The sequence below is a fragment of the Gouania willdenowi genome, chromosome 16 (assembly GCF_900634775.1).
Source record: "Gouania willdenowi chromosome 16, fGouWil2.1, whole genome shotgun sequence".
NCBI classification, from domain to species: Eukaryota; Metazoa; Chordata; class Actinopteri; order Blenniiformes; family Gobiesocidae; genus Gouania; species Gouania willdenowi.
The window spans coordinates 9844020-9856848 of record NC_041059.1 but is presented as its reverse complement, the minus strand read 5'-3'; the positions used below and the strand labels follow the sequence as shown (position 1 = coordinate 9856848).

The following is a 12829-nucleotide window of genomic DNA, read 5'->3' as shown; positions in this document are numbered from 1 at the left end:
AATCTCGTAATCTATTGTCGAGAGTAGTTTAGAGAATCAAACTGAAGCAACTCCCAAACCAGATGGTTTAAGACAGTGTTTCTCAAATGGGGGTGTGTGTACCCCTGGGGGACAGGCACATGATAAACTGATAAAGTTGACTCTCTGGTGGTGATGAGACCCTGTCTTCCCCACTCAGCCACACTGCTGCTGCTGACGCACACCAAATAAGTCCAAAATAATTAAATAACCATTAATTATTAACTTAAACCTGCAAACAAACTGCAACACAGTGACGTCCTAAATCGGAACCGGAAGTACTGCCATCGCAACCGAGAGCAATCGAAGCTGTAAACGTTTTGCTACACCAAATAAGTCCAAAATAACGAATACACACACTCGGACTATATGTGCAAGCTGTCAAAAAAGTTTCAGCTCGATCAGACACCGTGTCGGGAGATATGCGCTGCACACACACAGATGTTCTTTGTATTAATAGATATAGATGAGATTCTTTAAAATGTGTTATCCCTAATTCATTCCATCATTATGCTCTGTAGTTGTTTTAAAATAGTTTTCGAAGCAAAATGTTGGATTCAGAAATAAGAGAAAGGGGGTACTTGATACAAAAAAAGTTTGAGAACCACTGGTATAAGATGACAAAACAAGACAAAAACCCTGATTATAGTTGCATACAAATACCAATTCATTTCATGCATGTAAATATATCCCTGGGAGCAATTGGATGCCACCAATCAGTGGCTGAGAAACCTTACTACCTTACCTTCCAAAAGATGGAGCTCCATGTTGGTAACCATGACATGAAGGAAGCAGGTGTTAATGTCAGATATTCAATGTAGCTTAAGTGTCAATGCAGGGATGTGCAAACGTTTTTAATAAATGTTGAATTAAATATAAAACATATTCTTTAGGAAAAGTATGTGTGAGGATTTGAAATAATTTACTCAATTGTGAAGGTCCAGATTTGGTAATTACTTCAGGAGTGAAAAGGAAGGAAGGTTAACGTCATCGCCAAGGTTAACTTTTAGAGTTAAACCCATTTCTCTGAAACAGAAAAGTTATTTCACCTCATTTCAGGGTTGAACTTGCAGGGTAATGTTGGCCTGAAGTTAGTTTGTGATGAAAACTTTCGTGTCCTTCACTTTAGATACCCCCAACATGCTTTAGGCCTAGCTCTCTTTCTGGAGAAAGCATTTTCAGTATCTGCTCACATTTTTTTCTCCCCATGCTCTCAGCCCTATGCTAGTAAAATTGCTACCTGCAGTCCGCCTGCACTGCAATGACAGTCTCTACATTATGGTTGTGAGTGAAATAGCTTTGGGAGAAGTGTGCTGATTCAGATCAAGTGACACCAAAACCTGTCATTTAGCCCTGTTATTTTTGCAGACATCCGCCATCCGCCTGCTCTTGAACCCCCTGCTGCTAATGACACAGGAGCGATCTCAACATGGTTTCTATAAGGCCAGCTTCTTGGAAAATCAACTGAAGGTGCATGGAAAAAAAATCAACCTGGATGTTGTTACTTTATAGAAGCTGATTTTTAGTCATTAAGCTAAGAGAAGGAAACTAAAAATTAAACTAAAGAAAGATACACAGGGACGAGAAGATAAAACGAGGGTTAAAAGGTGAGACACATTGATTTCTAAATTACCAACAAATTGAAAGCCTAAGAATTTACATTTTCCTGATGTGTAATTACATCTTCAGTTCAGCAAAATGAGAAACAGAGAAGCTGAAACCAATTAAATATGTTCTGAGCTCTGCATTTTCTGCCAGCGGTGTAAAGAGTACTGATATATCCTACTCAAGTAGAAGTATTGTTACTTGATTTAAAAAGTACATCATACATAAAACACTACAAGTAAAAAACAGTACAAGTAAAAAGTAGCTCAATTAACAAGTATTCAAAGTAAAAGTTACTAGATGCTTTCACCCCCCACGTTTATTTTTGGTAATAAATCTCATGTATAAACTAAAAAAGGAAGAGACCAAATATTGCACAATTGGAACTTACCGGGTAATTTATTTTCCACAAAGGCATTTGTATGAAATAAAAGGTTTGTCAAAATAAACAATTATTTTTTAAATAAAACAACACAAACAAATTCAATTAAAAATAAATGAATTCTCAGGCTCTAAGTATAGCTACATTTATGAACTCAAACTGAGAAAATAACCTCCATTCAATGCGGTTTTGGCGCGGTGCATTACGTTCAATTTGATTGTCGGCTTCAGTGTGATGCAATTGATTGTTGTCTGGACATTTTATTTTTGTAGTTTCACAATGTCTGTTGATCATTTTAAAACAAAAAAATGATAATTTACTTACTTAGTAGCGGTTGGGTGTAGAAATGTAACAAATTCCTTTTTTTTTTTCAAAAAAGTATATTTAAAAGCAACTCAATCACAGTAACGTGAGTACTTGTAATCCACTACTTTCACCTCTGTTTTCGGCCTTACTGAACCTGTAAGCGTGCAGTCTCAATCTTCTTAATTCACCTTCCGAGGAGGAGTCTAAACCGACATGAAAAGCTAACTGACAATTATTGATTTTCTGCAGCTCTGATGAAAATTTTCCAACTATTGATGCGATTGTCGCTGCTCAAAAAAGACCAAACATCCTCACTTGTAATCAATCGGGAATCAACAACGAGTCATGTTGCATCTCCCCGACATCTGAGTGACGACATCGAGCTGACGCACGACAAAGTAAAATCACTTTTTCTCAAGCAGAGCTCTTCCCACATGTCAGAAACAACTAAATAAAACACACGAGCTTGTTGTATATGACGAAACCTGCACGTAATGAGCTGCTGTCTGAATAAAACATTTTGTACAACCAAGCACACACACACATCTACTCTCTAACAAACTAATTAGTTTCTTTAAATAACCATAACTCATACGTCTCTCGTTCAATTACTTACATCCAGCAGCCGCCTATAAAAACAAATCCTCGCACACACACACGACCTCTCTGAAATGATAAACACAAACATCTCAACACCTTTAAGTGAGACAACATGTCCACATTAAAAGCAACTGAAAAAGCAATAACACTAAACATGGGAGAGGAAGAAAGCCTCAAATGAATAATCACTTTAATTTTCTCTGTGTATTCACACTCTTTATGAGTTTGTAAAAACACCTGAAACTAAGCTGCACAGCACTTAAATACACACCTGCTGCTCAAAGAGAACCCTTCATTATCTTGTAAATACCAATACATTATTATTGTTGGTTTTTTTGATTTTAGGAGTTAGGCAAGCAGTTTAGAACAGGGAGTGATTAATTAATTACAGAAAACCAGATGATGATCACAGTCAATATTTTCATAACCAAACGCTACAACCCTCAGTAAACAGATCTCAACAAACATACAGTGATAAGCTTACTGTAAAGTTAGGTACTGACAAATAATCTCAAATACCGTAATATTACTGCCTTAACTGAGTGAAATGTAAAAAGTAATGCGTCATCGACTGTGCAGATGGTCTAATAACTACCTGATAAAACATCTAAAACATACAGCTGATCCCAGAGTTTAAAGCCTGGTTTTAATCTCTTTACTTGATTTTAAGTCACAATATTTTAGTAACACTTTACTTTTATACATAAAGCTGACATTACGCGGTCATTATCTGTCATTAGCATGAATAAGGTGTCATGAAGGCTTTCATTAAGTGGCATTTTTTTGGTGGTCTAGTGGGGTTAGGTAGGATTAGGGTTAAGGTTAGGGTAATGAACATCTCTTATCTCTTAATGACAGCCTTCATGACACCTAACGATTCACTGAACTCCCGATACGATTCAATTCACGATACTGGGTTCACGATACGATTCTCTCACGATTTATTTTACAAAATGGGACTGTAGAAAAATGATTGAAACATATTCCTTTATTTTTTTGGGGGAAAAAACTATACTCTTTTCTTTTTATTTTTCATTGTCAAAAGAATCCCTTGATAAACTATTTAAAACAATACGATTTAACTAAAAATAAATCTTTAATGAAATAAATAATGGAATAATACAAATGAAGAAGAAGCCTATTAATTTAAATTTTGGTTCTATAGTAAACAATGCAAAACTGCATTATAGTTCTTTTTAAAAGTGCAACTGAAAATGTATTTTGTGCCTTAACAATTGGACTTAAAAAAAAAAAAAAAAAAAACAGTCATTTCACTGTATTTGGGTCAGATATTTGTTTGAACCAGCAGAGGGCACTGGTAACCCAGTGGTCGGTTGGCATGCAGAAATTCCTGCAGTGAAGAGATGCTATGCTAGCAGACAGAGCAAATAGAAAAACGTGAATTTTACAGATATTTACGTAATATTACAGATATTTTTTGGTGCTAAAGGGGAAAGGAATCATTTATGAACATGTTTAAAAGTAGAAGGCAGCCAGAAAGAAAGTATTAGCAGATTGTGCCCGCCGCCAACACTCCTAGTTAAAGTACTGCGATTCAATTTTCACAGTATAGATGTGAATCGTGATACCTATGAATCGATTTTCAACAGCCTTACGATTAATCGTTACATCCCTACTAATGCCAGGTGTCATGTCATAACGATAACACCGTAATATCAGCCTTATGTATAAAACATTAAGTTAAGTGTTACCAGGTTTTCTCCAGCACTGACGTGCGCATCCCAAAAATCCTGATTCCAAACCTCAGCCCCGTTCAATGCCATTTCCAGTCAACACTGCTGTGTTTCAACTTACTGCGGAGCAATACGAGAGTTGTTTCTACAGTGGATTGAGTCAAAGAGAGAACCGAACCGAACAGAAAGTGCCAGAGTTTTATCATTTCTTTCATGGCTGCAGCATGCGAAACACTGCCAAACGGAGTCAATCACAGACAAAAGGTGTGTGTTTACTGTTATCACTACTCTGCCTCGTCTCTGTACCTACAGTGTATTTGTGTATATGTTTCATTAACAGTAAACAATGAGTGACATGCTGTGGAGGCTGCCAGAGGAGCAGACATGACGTTATGTTTAAAGCGAGTATTACACCGCTGCTCCGTTCCCCACTCACCGCTTCCGTGGCCGTAGACCAGGTTATCTCGCTGCTCCCTCTCCGCTCTACGGCGGGGTCGAGGCCCCCTCGCTCCCGCCATGACCGTTGACTGGAGCAGTCGACAATACGCTCGATACACTTTTATACTTGTTTACGTGTTGCATTTGTTTAAATTGAAAAATAAAGTGCACGTTTTTGAAACCTTTGTTTTAATGTTTGTGTCCAACAAAAGACACATGGCTAGGTACAGTAAGAAATCCAGAAATAAATTACATTTTAAGATGCTTATAAAACACTGTTTTCTGTGACCGGAAGATAAACAAGGGCTTTTAATGCTCATTTGTAACCACACACATACACACACAACCCCCTAGCGGCACGGCAGCCAGATGCGTTCCCTCAACGCAGAACAGTTGGCCAACCTCTGCGTCATGTTGACGGCGTAGGTCCTCGTGCAGAACCATATACCAGGCTTTAGAAATAAATACATCGTTAGGGTTGAAAGATAGTTTAGGCTCATGCAGAAGAGAGATGTCACAGATTTGGGTCAAATGATGCTTTATATGAAGCTCTCAGGCACCACAGGGAAGGCAAGACTAATTTATCTGTATAGTGAAATTCATACAATTTACTGTGCTTTACATGATCTAAATAGAGTTTAAACACAATGAACACAATAAATCAACAAAAAAATAAAAAATCTCCTTCTCGGTCTCAGACATTAGAGAAAAGAGGAGCTTTTAACTTAGAGTTGAAAATGTTCACATTGGATGCTTCTTTGCAGCATAACAACTAAAAGCAGCGTCACTGTTTGCTGTGAACTCTGGGCTCCACTATCTGACCTGTGACGATACATCTTAGAGCCCTGCAGTGTTCATACGTGACTAACAACTCACTGATGGATTCCCAGATTTATACACCAGCAGCAGAACTTTAAAGTCTATTCCGAGGACGACTGGGAGCCAGCGTAGAGATTTAAAAGGTTTATAAATGTAGCGGAGGAGAACAAGAAGATAGTTGAGATTCACACAGTGTTTGGGTGTAAACCTGTAAGCTGAGCAGTGGTAAATAGTCTTAGTTGGTTTTCCTGCAGTTCCACGTCAACACTGACCGATTATTTCATCTCAACTCCCCCAAAATTAGATCTGAGCTGGAGGCTTTCGTCCACAAATCTTTTCACTCAGGCTCCAGCAGCTGCCAACTGTCCAACCAATACTGCCATCAGAGTGTCACCGGTCGTGTTTTTGCGTGGCCAGACAAAACAACAACTCTCAGCGTTTCCACCTGGTGGGAGTGTGTGATCAGGTTTTATACCCTGGCACTGATAATAAAAGAGCTTTACACAGTGACACAATAACAAATTTGATTCAGCAGATCAGAGGAAAAGCACTGCTGTGCAGCTAGCCTTTCATTTAAATAACTGCAGTGGGTAAAAAAAAAAAAGAGGAAGCCGCACAGATATATTCATGTAAGGTCATCATCTGCACAACAAATTTACACCTCCAGATAAGATGGAGAAAAGGTCCACAAAAACACAGCGTACCCGGGTGCTATTAAACAATGACCACTGGCATGAATACAGATGTGTTTATTGAGTGTGGACGAAGGTGAGAGATTATGAATTCCTTTTATGACGACGACTAACACAAAAAAAAAAATATTACCCAAATGGTAATAAAAGGAAAATGGATGCAAGGTGTGAAATGTATGCATTTTAATGAAAATGCTGGTTCTTGTGGTAAACATAATAGAAATAATAGTAAAAGCTTAAATTTACATCTAAACTGGAGGATCTCAGCAGAAACAGAAATAATTTGTTCACCGAGCTACCTCTGCCTTCCACAGACACAAAGACACTGCCTAATATCATCATTGGCCCATTCCTTTTATTAACTTTATAAGGATTTCACTGCATGATATTTCATAAAATGGGCATCATCGGGCCAGGTTTGCATGAATATTATGATAGAAATAAAAAGATAAGTACCCCTAGGGGTACGCGATGGCACTACAGGGGGTACTTGAGAGAGAGAGAGAGAGGGAGGGAGGGAGGGGGGGGAGAGAGAGAGAGAGAGAGAGAGAGAGAGAGAGAGGAAAATTAACAAATAAAGTGACCAGAAGTGATAAAACCTAATCTATTAGACATTACTAAATCAGTGTTTTTCAAACTTGGGGTTGGGCACCCATATGGGCTCGCCTGATAAAAATTAAAATGATTGTTTATTATTTTCATTAAAACAACACAATCTTGTATTTCTATACATATGTAGTTCAACTAAATTGAACAAGAGATGACTATTGTTGTAATTTGTGCTATATGAATAAAGTTAAATTGAAAATTGAGTGTGTGTGTGTATATATATATATATATATATGAGCTCAAACATATTCAAAAACTAATTCTAGAAAAAAAAAATGTCTTTGGGCTTGTCAGAAATTCTTGATATAAAATGCAAACCCAAAAAAGGTTGGGACCCACTGCACCAAATACTGTTTTTCTCCACTTATTTACAAAATGACATTATTGAAAATGTGTCTCATCACTTGTTCATTCCATCATTAGATTAGAAATAAGAGAAATGGGGTACTTGAGCCTAAAAAGTTTGAGAACCACTGCTTTAACTAATGGCTACCGACACTTATACTTCGTTTTAAAGTATACCACAAAGTGTGGAAAAATAAAAGATGCATCACAAATCTTGATAATTGTTGAATAATCTAATCGTGAGGTTGTTTACATGCCCCTCCCCCTCATTAATAAATGACATGTCACTTGTATGTTAATTATTTATAACTATACCTTATAAATTATTAATAGATCATGAATAAGCTATTAGTATACTACTTACTAATGACTTGTTAAGTATCAGTTAAAACTTTATATATGTTATTGGGACGCTATTCTAAATTTGTAATTATTCCTTATTTACTAACATATATAAAGTTATAAAAGTTGGTCAAGAACTACAGTAAATGTCTGACATCTGTAATTGTTAAGAAAAGTTTCTGGACTAAATATAAAGTTCCCTTTTTCGGTTGTGTCAAATACTTATTTCATGCAATAAAATGTAAATCATATAATTAGCAAATATTTAACAAGCAATTTTTAACTCATTAACTAACAGTTTATTAATAATTTATTACCTACTTATAATGGATAGTTGTTATAAAGTGTTACCCAATATTGGGTAAATAAGTCTATCCTTCACGTGTGAGCTGCTTTTCTTAAAGATCTCTACTGACTGCATTTACCCTTTGGCTTTGTTGTCAGGGAATGTCACATGTATTATGAATGACACATGAACTAAAGGATCCAGAAACAATTAAAAAACCAGAGCGTCCAGCTTCACAGCCCTTCACTGGGAGAGACAAAACTGCTACCCCATTCTGTTCATCCAAATCAGCCACAAATCAGTAGGGTTTGGTATCGGTTGGGTTTTATCCGATACCGGTGCCTACTCTGTATTTTTCAAACGATTCCGGTGCCTTAACCGGTACTAAAAAAAATGTAACTGCATACACTTTGTCAAATACAATACCCTTTTATTTCCCGGGCCAAATTGAACACAGTATTACCTTAAATAATATATATACAAGTAACATATGGAAATAATAAATAAACAAAAACAATTAAATCCTAAAAAAAGAGTATTGTATAAAACTATGTAATACTGGAGATGAATATTGTTATCATGATTTTATTTGTCAATAATCATTAATGGCCACTGTAAAAAAAACAAAACAAAAAAAACTCTACTTCAATATATTTATTTAAAGCCATAGAGAGCCAGTGCAAAAGAGTCAAACAGCCACATGTGGCTCCTGAGCCACATGTTACAGTAAACCCCCGAGCTAGCCAATTATTCATTCCTGTGTAAACCGAAATGAGGCACGGAAATCTTTGTTCTTATTCTGTCTGGTTACTACTGTTGACGTCGGAACTGGTGCCATATTGGTATTGCAATTTGGTATCAAACCCTACAAATCAGTCATTAAAATGTATGCCACTTCTGGACCAAAGAGGGAATAAAGGGGGAGACTGATAACGCATGGATGGAGTGTTGCAGGAGAAGAGGCAGACGGACACTAGAAGACGTCCCAGGAGGAAGGGGGGCTTTTCAGCTGTGTCCATGACAGTTCTCCTTTCATTCATCACCATCCCTTTATCAACCTCTCAAACTTTCACCTCCTTCATCAACCCCTTTTCATTGTGGCGTGCGTTTATGAAAGGTATCCATAAATACCTTCAGAGGACGTCAGGTTCTTCCTCAGAGTACGGTACTAAAAGTAAATAAAGAACAGATGTTCTGATCTTTGTGTTGTCAAGACTGATAGCATTCACTGCTCCTTTTCCACACAGTTTCTACTTTATTTACTTTTTTCTTCAATCCTCCTTCAATCCGTCTCGTTTTACATACGTCCCCCCTGCTCTGTGTTAGTGCCCTTTCTCCCACTTTCCTCCCTCTCCTGCTGTTTTTCTTATTTCTCTTTCCTATGTGATCTCGGAGTTCAGTTTGCACGCTCTTATTTTTTCTCTCACTGATCTACCACTCGAGCTGCTCCACTGGTTTCCAGTGTAGTTCTGTCCCTTACAAAATCACATCTCGTAAATCAAACTTCTTCAGCCAGATGGTGCGACTCGCCTGTGTAAAGCTCCACTTCCTTTGTGTCCAAAGCGAACACACCTCTCATTACACACAGCATCAATCCCCATGTAAATGTCACTCTGAAATCTACACCTACTTCTTACACAAAGTGTTCAGAGAAAGCAACAATAAACTAATGTCCTTACCAGCAAACGATTACACCACAATAAGTCATTTAAAAAAAAAAAAAAAAAATCAGATATTCCATTATTATAACTGTAGAGTCATGCAATGTAGCACTTTCTGATCATTATCAGAGATTTTTGTACTGAGGCAAACTCTTGGAAATGACCATTTCTTTCTGATGTACATCAACTACTAGTCTAAGAAAATGACCACTGTTGTAATATATGCATCGCTCAGACATCAGATGAACTTCACCGCTACAATTATAAAATAAAAGCTGTTTTTACTAGAGGGTAATACGACCTCTGGCCACAGACGACAAAAAACAAACAGTTGCCTCTAGGATTCACCATTCCATAAAGTAAAAGGGTTTGATTAAGTACATCTTGATAACACTCGTACCAAAGTACTGTTGATTTCAATGAAACTCATGTGAGCGCATTCTATTATTAGTGTCAACTTCTTTATTCTGCTGGAAAATAATAGGGAATATCTCTCTTTAAAATCTTTTAAGGCAGTTGAGTGCAAAGACGTTAAATTAGGTTTTTATCTTTTAAGTTAAGTGCGCAATGACCTTCATTTAAAGCTTAAGACAAACTTTTGCAAAAAGATTTCCTGTTCTTTTCCAACATAACTTCAACATTCTAGATGAAAAAAAAAAACGTTTGTTTCAATAGAAATTACTCAATTTGTTATTTTCAGATGAGACACCGAGTCTCATCTGAAACGTGGATTCTACTCTCTGCTGAATGCTAATAAATTAGAGCGAGTTGATGACTCTTTATGTCACCAACATAATGCTTCAAACACTTTCATTGAAAGTCATTGCTTTCTATTATCTAAATGAAGCTTATAAAATATATATACAGCATGTGTAATGTGGTAACTCTTGCTGACGATCATAAAACCGCAGTAAAATGGCACTAATTCAGGCCACTCTTCTACTACTTTCACTGTAGAGCCTTAGAAGAAGTGAAAACAAGCTACTATCTAGTCTAAGGTGAGTTAAATGCAACAATCCATTCATGGTGTTATTTTTATTACCAGTATTTTGCGATGAACAAGTCTGTCCAGAAGGATTGGTGTAAGAACTCAATAAGTATGATTTTTTTTAAATTTTTTATTAAACCAAGCCAATAGTGATTTAGCTACTCTGTGTTCATATACTTATAAATCTGACTCTGAAAAAGTCAGTGACTCACAACAAATTTTCCAAAGCAAAATGTGCTAAAACGGAAAAAAGGAAGCTTCACAAAAGATGCTGCCTGGCCAAAAATATGGTCACACCCTATTTCCTTGGCTGCCTTTAGATTTGATTACATCATGCATTCACTGTGGCATCATTCCCACAAGCTTCTGCAATGTTGCAACATTTATTTCTGTCCAGTTTCATTAAAAATATGTTGTGTTGATGAAGAGAGATTCGAGCCACTGCACAAAGTCTTCTCCAGCACGTCTCATAGATTCTTAAAGGGGTTCAGGCCTGGACCATGTGGTTGCCAATCCATGTGTGAGAATGATGTCTCATGCTCCCTGAACCGCTGTTTCACTATTTCAGTCCAATGAATCCTGGCATTGTCATCTTGGAATATGCTTGCGCCATAAGGGAAGGACAAAAAATCCATTGATGGAATGACCTAGTCATCCGGTTTAACAGTTGATCTCAGTCTTTGGGCACATAACGTTGCTGAACATAGACCTGACCAACTGCAGCAAGTCAAGATAATAGCCCCGCCCTCACAAGCTTGTACGGTAGGCACTGGGCATGATGGGTGCATCACTTCAGCCAGCTCTGTTCTTACCCTGATGCACCGACCACTCTGGAACAGGCCCCCGTTTTCTAATCAGCCTCACTGATAAGTGTTTTCCTAATAGTTACACAGCTGTTTAGTCTCAATCCCTTGAGATTCCTATACATTCAGCATGTGGAAACACGCTTCCTCTCACTATTAAGACAGCCCTGTATTCTACAGATGTTTTTTTTACTGTTTCATTTCAAAACGTATAGTTGATCACTGATCATTCAAGATTTATTTACGACTGCATTCCTTCCTTGAATACAATGTTTCTTTGCACTGGCCAGTTCTTAACCCGATTTTAGTTATTTCAGCAATCTCCTTCCATGTTTTCACTGCTTGATGCATGCCAATAATCTGACGCTTCTGAAACAGATGAACATATTTGGTAACACTTAACTTGATGTTTTAGCCTGACATTATGCTGTCATTATCTGTCATTAGCATGAATATGGTGTCGTTAGCTAAATGATGACAACTTTCGCTAAATTATAACACCTTTGGAGCTATGTTGGCATTTTTTTTTTTTTTTTATAGGGTTGGGGTTAAAGTAAAAGGGTTCGGATAACAAACATCACTTAATGACAGCCATCATGACACCTTATTAATGCTAATGAAAGGTATCATGTTGTAATACAGACATAATGGCAGCCTTATGTATAAAACGTCAAGTGTTACCACATATTTTCAAGACCACAGGATATGTCTTTCCAAATTGTTCTTCAATAAAAGAGAAGCTACTTACTGCATCAGTTCGGGTTAAATAATCATCCATGCAGTAATTATCCAATGGGAAGCTTTTACTCATTTGCTTAGTTTTTTGGCCAGCCAGCGTACATATCTAAGCGCCAAAGTAAAATCACAGCATGTGTTGTGGTCAAAGCTGGAGGGCAACATGCCTTAGAAATCTCCCCTAAGCATCTGTTCAGATGACCACCTCTGACAGGACACAAGAGCTGCACTTTTTTATTTATCTTTACAGTGAACTAAAGGGTGGGAGATGTCGTGCTCATCCATGTGTATGCGTGTGTTGGTCAAAGGTAAACGCCTAATGTAATTTTCCAGAATCTATACACAACAGTTTACAGCAGACTCACGAAAAAATATTTAAGACCTGCTCTGAATGAGGCGATTCAGCAGCCAGCTGTAGATCAACCACACACGGACATGCTGAGACCTTGACTGTCAGAAGGAGAAATAGTGCTTTTAACTGCCCCAAATTCTATTCCACCTTTTAC

At 37.4% G+C, this 12829-nt stretch overlaps 1 protein-coding gene across 5 annotated transcripts in view; it reads right to left on the bottom strand.

Annotated features, from left to right (window-relative positions):
• The window catches only part of sema6cb (semaphorin 6Cb), a 177159-nt gene that overhangs the window by 23983 nt on the left and 140347 nt on the right, over positions 1 to 12829 (bottom strand). The gene's annotated exons all lie outside the window — the stretch shown is intronic.